This window comes from Salvelinus sp. IW2-2015, unplaced genomic scaffold (genome assembly GCF_002910315.2).
Source record: "Salvelinus sp. IW2-2015 unplaced genomic scaffold, ASM291031v2 Un_scaffold3263, whole genome shotgun sequence".
Classification (NCBI taxonomy): Eukaryota; Metazoa; Chordata; class Actinopteri; order Salmoniformes; family Salmonidae; genus Salvelinus; species Salvelinus sp. IW2-2015.
In genome coordinates this window covers 38730-48619 of record NW_019944549.1, presented here as the reverse complement: position 1 = coordinate 48619, position 9890 = coordinate 38730, and positions in this window count along the sequence as shown.

Sequence of the window (9890 nt, the reverse complement as noted above, 5' to 3'; positions counted from 1 at the left end):
GAGTCTCCAGCTTCAGTGATTTTTGCAGTTCGTTCCAGTCATTGGCAGCAGAGAACTAGAAGGAAAGGCGGCCAAAGGAGGAATTGGCTTTGGGGGTGACCAGTGAAATATACCTGCTGGAGCYCGTGCTACGGGTGGGTGTTGCWATGGTGACCAGTGAGCTGAGATAAGGCGAGGCTTTACCTAGCAAAGACTTATAGATGACCTGGAGCCAGTGGGTTTGGCGACGAATATGAAGCGAGGGCCAACCAACAAGAGCATACAGGTCGCAATGGTGGGTACTATATACTGTGATAGACTGCATCCAATTTGCTGAGTAGAGTGTTGAAGGTTATTTTGTAAATGACATCGCCGAAATCAAGGATCGGTAGGATAGTCCGTTTTARGAGGGTATGTTTGGCAGCATGAGTGAAGGATGCTTTGTTGCGAAATAGGAAGCCGATTCGAGATTTAATTTTGAATTGGAGATGCTTAATGTGAGTCTGGAAGGAGAGTTTACAGTCTAACCAGACACTTAGAATATGTGGACAACTACAAATACCTAAGTCAGAACCGTCCAGAGTAGTGATGCTGGACGGGCGGGCGGGTGCGGGCAGCGATCGGTTGAAGAGCATGCATTTAGTTTCACTTTCATTTAAGAGCAGTTGGAGGCCYCGGAAGGAGAGTTGTATGGCATTGAAGCTCATCTGGAGGTTAGTTAACACAGTGTCCAAAGAAGGGCCAGAAGAATACAGAATGGTGTCGTCTGCATAGAGGTGGATCAGGGAATCACCCACAGCAGGAGCGACATCATTGATGTATACAGAGAAAAGAGTTGGCCCGAGAATCGAACCCTGTGGCACCCCCATAGAGACTGCCAGAAGTCCTCCGATTTGACACACTGAACTCTGTCTGAGAATTAGTTGGTGAACCAGGCGAGGCAATCATTTGAGAAACAAAGGCTGTTGAGTCTGCCAATAAGAATGTGGTGATTGACAGAGTTGAAAGCCTTGGCCAGGTCGATGAATACGGCTGCACAGTATTGTATCTTATCGATGGCGGTTATGATATCGTTTACGACCTTGAGCGTGGCTGAGGTGCACCCYTGACCAGCTCGGAAACCGGATTGCACAGCGGAAAATYTACGGTGGGATTCGAAATGGTCGGTAATCTGTTTGTTAACTTGGCTTTCGAAGACCTTAGAAAGGCAGGGTAGGATAGATATAGGTCTGTAACAGTTTGGGTCTAGATACATTTAAATTAAGACCTAGACAACCAAGTGAGGGAAATTCCTTACTAATTAGTGACCTTAATTTATCAATCAATTACAAGGGTGTAGGGAAAACCCGTAAACACTCGGCCTTTTACGGAATGAGTTTTACACGCTAGTTAAGGGAACAACAGCAAAGTAGGCCTGAAGGAAAAACTGATACCAAACTACCTTTGAAATGGGCCAACAGTTTCCATTCCATGGGGAAAAACAGATGATACATAKAGTACTTTATATTGGTGTGATCTAGCTGTGAACTCCAGTCCGACAGCTTCCTCTCTCTCTCTATCTGTGAACTCCAGTCCGACAGCTTCCTCTCCCTCTCTATCTGTGAACTCCAGTCCGACAGCTTCCTCTCTCTCTCTATCTGTGACCTCCAGTCAGACAGCTTCCTCTCTCTCTCTATCTGTGACCTCCAGTCAGACAGCTTCCTCTCCCTCTCTATCTGTGACCTCCAGTCAGACAGATTCCTCTCTCTCTCTATCTGTGACCTCCAGTCAGACAGCTTCCTCTCTCTCTCTATCTGTGACCTCCAGTCAGACAGCTTCCTCCCTCTCTCTGTGACCTCCAGTCCGACAGCTTCCTCTCTCTCTCTATCTGTTACCTCCAGTCAGACAGCTTCCTCTCTCTCTCTATCTGTTACCTCCAGGCAGACAGCTTCCTCTCTCTCTCTATCTGTTACCTCCAGTCAGACAGCTTCCTCTCTCTCTATCTGTGACCTCCAGTCAGACAGCTTCCTCTCTCTCTCTATCTGTTACCTCCAGTCAGACAGCTTCCTCTCCCTCTCTATCTGTGCCAGTCAGCCTCAGGCCATTTCTGTTCTGAGCTAATAGTTAGCGGGACATAACATAATTAGTATATAATATTAGCACAAGTAATTGGTCTGCACTATTAATTGAAATACATTTTAACACATCTGATTAGTACGTAATACATTCAGTGACAATAACGTGATCATTTTGATCTGATTACGCTCATAAAATCACCAATGTCTCTCTATTCAATTATTATTTTTGTCTATTTTCTCTGTGCGTTGATTGGTGGGGAAAAACAGGTCTACGTAACCTACACAACGTTTTTTTAACGTCAACATTTGTTCAGAACAATTAGCTTGATAGCGAGAGAGAAAATGTCTCTGTTTTGACAAAGAAATCAATCTCAGAKGTCATTATGCATGGAACTTTCAAAGTGGCCCCTCCCGACCCCAGACAGAAACCCGACGCAGAAAACATTTAACTGTTTACAAACACTGCTTTTTTTTTGTTGCCTGACATATTCGGTCACTTAAACGGGTGAAATCTCCAGTTAAAAGGAAGAGGGGAAAACAGACATGCAGATGATGGAAGAACTTGAGGGCTTTACTAGGAGGCTTAAGTTGTTCGATTTGGACTTGTCATCCGGAAGGCTACTGCACTTCMGCACAAGAAGAAACGACAGGAAGAGGAAACCAGCGTTGTCACAGAGATGATGGAAGACTTCATCAAGCAGCTGAAGGGGACAACTTCTCCATCAGATTTGAAGACTACAGCCCAAGGATATCATTGTGTTTGTACGTGATCCTCTCACAGTCCGACCCAGGTGGAGAATACTCCTCCCTTGTTGAGAAAACTATAACCTCGCTGGATGAGGCCGCAAATCAAACCGAGCTGATTGAATTCCAGACATCGTGCAACAATCAGGGATGCGCTCAGGTGTGCAGAATCCTTGTGTGGGTGACCATGCTCAGAGGWATACAGCGCAATAAAGAAACTTGCATTTTATGTACTAACAATGTTTTTTGGATCGACTTACACCTGCGACTCCTCATTTTCCTCTATGAACGCAATATGGACCCACGACAGGAACCGGCGTTCACACGAGTCAATCGAGGACTGTCTCCGCATCAAAATCACATCCATGTCACGCGGCATCCACAACACCGTGTCCGAGGGGGAAATGCAACTTTTCCCCACTGAGTAAGTCACTTAGTGGCCTACATGACAGTATTCAATAAATACTCAGATTATTGACAGTGTTTATCCAGGGATATTTAGGTCTCAATCTGACYGTATTTTCTGTTTGTTCTGTCGTTTAAAAGGAGCAGGCTATTCCGATACAGACATTCAGACACACGCGCCTTTTTTGTTCTTTAAATTAGTGTTTTATGTTCTTTAAATTAGTGTTTTTTGTTCTTTAAATTAGTGTTTTTTGTTCTTTAAATTAGTGTTTTATGTTCTTTAAATTAGTGTTTTATGTAGGATACTACATTTTTGGTCCAGTTGCAATTGTAAATAGTCCTAATAAAAACAATCCACAATTCTATTAGGCCATATGATTTTCCCTTGTTAAAGATGCTCTTAAAAGTCTCATAGTCTACCTCAGCCCGTTAAGTTATTTTATATAGACCTAGTTAAGGTATTTTATATAGTATATTATTATATATATATAGGCTTGGGGAGGAATATAATACAATTAAGCCCTCTAGTTGTTTTTAAAGTATAATTAAAATGAAGATTATTGTTTAAATGAATTGCTTGACTGGTGTAGATTTTCTCCATCTGTTTGCCGTGKAACACGTTTTCAGCACCAGGCGCTGTTCCACCTCTTATTGATTTGCGTTGCAGTTGCAGCTTTACGTTTTCGGCACCACGGAATGGTTCGCTTAGCCTTCTTTATTAGTTGACCTTCTCCTGCATTCTCTCTCTCCTCATGAATGAAGTTAAAAAATTGTTTTAACTTTTGCCTTATTTAGGGTAACTTCCTTCTTGGGACATTGCATTTGAGAGTTTTTTGCATCGCATCTTTAAATTTGTTTTATGAAAAAAATTCATAATTAATTTTGGGGCTTTGGGGGGCCAAATACTATTGCTGGCGGTGCCAGATTTGGCCCGTGTGCCGCCAGTTGGGGAACCATGGCCTAGTGTTGCCATTCCCTTTGAACAAGTTAATAATATATATAATATATAATATAATGTGGTCCTGTGTGGCTCAGTTGGTAGAGCATGGCGCTTGCAACGCCAGGGTTGTGGGTTCATTCCCCACGGGGGGACCAGGATGAATATGTATGAACTTTCCAATTTGTAAGTCGCTCTGGATAAGAGCGTCTGCTAAATGACTTAAATGTAAATGTAAATGTAAATAAGCTCCACAATGTCAAATCAGACAACTTAATACGTCTTACTAAATTAATCCTAGATTGACCCTGACCAAATAAGGTCGGGGACCATCATTAAAAAGCCATCTTCCTCATTACGAGATGATGAAGCCCTGATGACACAGCTCACTGATGTACAACTATTGGAGTGTGAGTGTGCGTGTGAATGTGTGCATGTAGGTATCTGTCTGTGTATCTCTGTGTGTATCCATTTTCCCTAATAAGCGTATTTACATTTTAGTAATTTAGTGGACACTCTTATCCAGAGCACCTTACAGCTAGCTGTAAGCTACTGGTCCATTCCCTTTTTAAATAAGCCTTTTAGACCTAATGTAAGGCCAGGTTAATGTTCTCATTTCTGCTGTGGAGGCGGACATTTTGATGAAAGAGAAAAATATAAACACACCACAAAACGTCTTGGTGCTTGGCGGCTTAGCAGCTATGGCAGCTTAGCGGCTTGGCGGGGAGAACAGATGAGCATTTAAAGTGTGTGATCGATGCCAACCTATTTATTTTGGAGAGACTCCCACTGACTTCATGGCTGATGAGAAAAGGCCAGATCAATTACAAAGATATGTGGGATGGATGGCAGGCTGCTGACCTTTTGAGTCAGCAGCAATCCTCGCACAGTAGGTTTTGGTTTTGCGAGGGCGTTGTGGTCTGGGATGGCAAATGGGCGTAAGCATCTGCCTCTTAAGTCTATCCCAAACCTTAACCTTACATTAGTCATTGAGTTAATGATTAAACTTAAACTTAAACACTTCCAAATGTGACGTTTGGAACAACTTCAAAATTTGACGTTTGAGAAACATGGACGAACGTCTAATTCTGATGTGAGACTGTGAGAGCGTGTTGCTCCCCCTTCCTCCCTTCCTTCCCCTTGCTTTTCTCATTACTCTAGCAGGTCCTATAAAGTGTTACGGGACTGTCTAATGCGTCTCCTGACTCCAATCCATGATGGCACAGATGCTTTCTCCGTGTTATTGTTATTGAGATATTAATATTTAATGGAACGATTCTTCGCCGGCACTGTTCTGTGTTTTACAATTCATACTCTGAGTATGTGTGTGTGTGTGTGTGTGCTATTCTGTCCAACAATTCTTCGTGCTTTGCTTCTGTCCTACATTCTCCATAATCCCTTCCTGGTGTTTTGGCTGTTGTTCTCTATCCATGCTCCCTTCATGGTGTTTTGGCTGTTGTTCTCTACCTATAATCCCTTCCTGGTGTTTTGGCTGTTGTTCTCTATCCATAATCCCTTCCTGGTGTTTTGGCTGTTGTTCTCTATCGCATGAATCCTTCATGGTGTTTTTGGCTGTTGTTCCTCTACCCATAATCCTTCATGGTGTTTTGGCTGTTGTTCTCTACCATAATCCCTTCATGGTGTTTTGGCTGTTGTTCTCTACCATAATCCCTTCCATGGTGTTTTGGCTGTTGTTCTCTATCCATTTCCCTTCCTGGTGTTTTGGCTTGTGTTCTCTACCCATAATCCCTTCCTGGTGTTTTGGCGTTTGTTCTCTTACCATAATCCCTTCCTGGTGTTTTGGCTGTTGTTCTCTATCCATGCCCCTTCCTGGTGTTTTGGCTGTTGTTCTCTTACCATAAGATCCCTTCATGGTGTTTTGGCTGTTGTTCTCTACCCATAATCCTTCATGGTGTTTTGGCTGTTGTTCTCTACCCATAATCCCTTAAGGTGTTTTGGCTGTTGTTCTCTACCCATAATCCCTTCATGGTGTTTTGGCTGTTGTTCTCTACCCATAATCCCTTCATGGTGGTTTGTGCTGTGTTCTCTCACCATAATCCCTTCCTGGTGTTTTGGCTGTTGTTTCTCTACCCATAATCCCTTCCTGGTGTTTTGGCTGTTGTTTCTCTTATCCATAATCCCTTCCTGGTGTTTTGGCTGTTGTTCTCTATCCATAATCCCTTCATGTTGTTTTGGCTGTTCTCTATCCATGCTCCCTTCATGTTGTTTTGGCTGTTGTTCTCTATCCATGCTCCCTTCCTGGTGTTTTGGCTGTGTTCTCTACCATAATCCCTTCATGGTGTTTTGGCTGTTGTTCTCTACCCATAATCCCTTAATGGTGTTTTGGCTGTTGTCTCTACTCCATAATCCTTCATGGTGTTTGGCTGTTGTTCTCTATCCATAATCCCTTCCTGGTGTTTTGGCTGTTGTTCTCTACCCATAATCCCTTCATGGTGTTTTGGCTGTTGTTCTCTACCCATAATCCCTTCCTGGTGTTTTGGCTGTTGTTCTCTACCCATAATCCCTTCATGGTGTTTTGGCTGTTGTTCTCTACCCATAATCCCTTCATGGTGTTTGGCTGTTGTTCTCTATCCTAATCCTTCATGGTGTTTTGGCTGTTGTTCTCTACCTATCAGAACACGGCAGACTAAAGCCTTGGTTTTTCTAATTGGACTGGGAGAACAGCAGAAAGGTAGAACGGCCAAAGTAAATGGCAGACATGTAAATAAGGGTATTCATCTAGAGCTCATGGAAATTTCTGGATACATTCAATTCAAAATGGCCGTGCATAATGACAATGAACTGATGGGCATCCCACCTCAGGGTGTGTGTGTGTGCGTGTGCGTGTGTATTCACAAAAATAACTAACCAATATAAATCAAAAGCGACCAAATGAACAAAAAATATATATATAAAAATATAATTATTATCTTAATCTAATAAGTTTACCATTAACTCTGTATAAGGTTAGCAGATTCTGTTAAATTCCTCACGTTTACCTTTTATGTAGTAATACATTTTGTCTAATGTTACGTGACTTGCTAATTAATTTAACCGAAAAGATAGTGTAGGAGGGCTGTTTGAATTCCATTAAACTTTTTTCTCATACTTGTTCCATAAGTCTTGCTTATTCGTACCAAGGAGACACAATCGAGGCAAAGCTGAAATGCGATTTTTTTTGACATAAAAGACAAAGTGTCTATGACAGAGTTCCAAGATTCCAGAGTTCCAGAGTTCCAGAGTTCAGAGTTCCAGAGTCTCAAGAGTTCCAGAGTTCCAGAGTTCCAGAGTTCCAGAGTTCCAGAGTTCCAGAGTTCAGGAGTTCCAAGAGTTCCAGAGTTCCAGTTGAGTTCCAGAGTCCAGAGTTCCAGAGTTCCAGAGTTCCAGAGTTCCAGAGTCCCAGAGTTCCAAGTTCCAGGATTCCAGAGTTCCAGAGTTCCAGGAGTCCAGAGTTCCAGAGTTCCAGAGTTCCAAGAGTTCCAAGAGTTCAGAGTTCAGAGTTCCAAGAGTTCCAGAGTTCCAAAGAGTTCCAGAGTTCCAGAGTTCCAGATTCCAGAGTCCAGAGTTCCAGAGTTCCAAGAGTTCCAGAGTTCCAGAGTTCCAGAGTTTCCAGAGTTCCAGAGTTCCAGAGTTCCAGAGTTCCAGAGTTCCAGGAGTTCCAGAGTTCCAGGAGAGTTCCAGAGTTCCAGAGTTCCAGAGTTCCAGGAGTTCCAGAGTTCCAGAAGTCCAGAGTTCCAGAGTTCCAGAGTTCCAGAGTTCAAGAGTTCCAGAGTTCCAGAGTTCCAGAGTTCCAAGAGTTCCAGAGTTACCAGAGTTCCCAAAGAGTTCCAGAGTTCCAGAGTTCCAGAGTTCCAGAGTTCCAGAGTTCCAGAGTTCCAAGAGTTCCAGAGTTCCAGAGTTCCAGAGTCCAGGTTCCAGAGTCCAAGTCCAGTTCCAGAGTTCCAGAGTTCCGAGCAGAGTTCCAGGAAGTTCCAGAGTTCCAGAGTTCATCCAGAGTTCCAGAGTTCCAGAGTTCCAGAGTTCCAAGAGTTCCAGAGTTCCAAGAGTTTCCAAGAGTTCCCAGAGTTCCTAGAAGTTCCAGAGTTCCAAGAGTTCCAGAGTTCCAGAGTTCCAGAGTTCCAGAGTTCCAAGTAAGTCACAAAACCAACCCACGTTAAAGAAGGTAGAATCTTGCAGCGCCAACAAACGAAAAAAAAACAACAACATCTCAGTCATCATTTTATTGCGTTTTTCCAGAGTACAATAAACTTTGTTGTAACCGTTTGCGTCTGAAGTACTAAGAACACTTACGAGACCATTCTTCCTCTCCATCTTCGGCTGGAGATCCTGTTGACATTATATTTTATTTGTGGCTGGTACTATTGTTGTTGACAGTTGAACAGTTCAGCAATACCTTGGTACATCTAAGAAATACATATCGTGTTTTGTTTTTACCCCCCTTCTTCATTGTTAAGTAAATACACATTTTGTAAGGTGTGGGTTCAACCAGAGAACCTAGGTTCAGCTGTTAGCTACCATATCCCATTGTCATAACCAAGGTTTAAAAGTAGGATGGGAAAAAAAGGGATTTTTTTCCATATGAGAGAAAAAGGGGGAAATATTCTTTATAATCCATAGTTTAAGGATGACTGGGTTAAATAGTAATATTCCTAATTTATTTTTAGGCTAATATTTCAGATATTTCAACTCGTATAGGAAAAAAAGAAGATTCTAACCCATGGTACCTAATATGTTTGTGAATCACATTGCTTAAAATCGGTGCAAATTGTGTGGCTAGAAAATATAATTGGAGATTAGGAATAATTCAGACCAGATATACCACTAATTACATTAACTCTGCCTATTAGGAAATAATGGTAATATAACATATTCATGCCGTATGACATTATCTATCGCAGGTAGATAGTTTAGGTTATAGGATTCTTAGGTCATTTGGGAAATGTAAATTCCTAAATACTTCATGAAATGTAAACACCATCTCTATCTGAGCTGTAGCTGTAAAGGTTTGTGTTCAGAATTTAGAAATGGGCATAATTCCTGTTTTTGTCTCGTCTACTTTTCACCAAAGTCATTGAGCAGTTTCAAAAGCACTGTTATCCAGTTGGCAGGGTCGTAAAAGATAAAGCAAAGTAAAGTGTGTGTGTGTGTGTGTGTGTGTGTGTGTGTGTGTGTGTGTGTGTGTGTGTGTGTGTGTGTGTGTGTGTGTGTGTGTGTGTGTGTGTGTTTGCTACTACTACTATACTACTGTCTTACTTACTATTACTATCTACTTCTATACTACTACTTAGCTTACGTACTACTGTACTTAATACTCTACTACTAATCTTACTTACTACTATACTAATCATACTATACTCTGCTACATACTACTACTACTACTATAACTTGCTGCCTACTACTTTACTACTATAATACTTAACTATACTACTACTAACTACTTACTACTTACTGCTACTTACTACTTGCTTATCTTACTTAACTACTACTACATTACTATCCCTACTTACGCTACTACTACTACTTACATCTTACTTACGACTGCTACCTAATACTACTACTACTACTACTACTACTACTCTGCTACTACTACTACTCTACTACTACTACTAATCTACTACTACTACTGACTACATACTGCTGCTACTACTACTATGCCTAATGCTAGCTACTACTACTACTATACTTAACTACTCTACTCCCACTACTACTGCTTGCTCACTACTACTATGCTGCTACTATACTACTGGCTACTATCGCGCTACTATTTA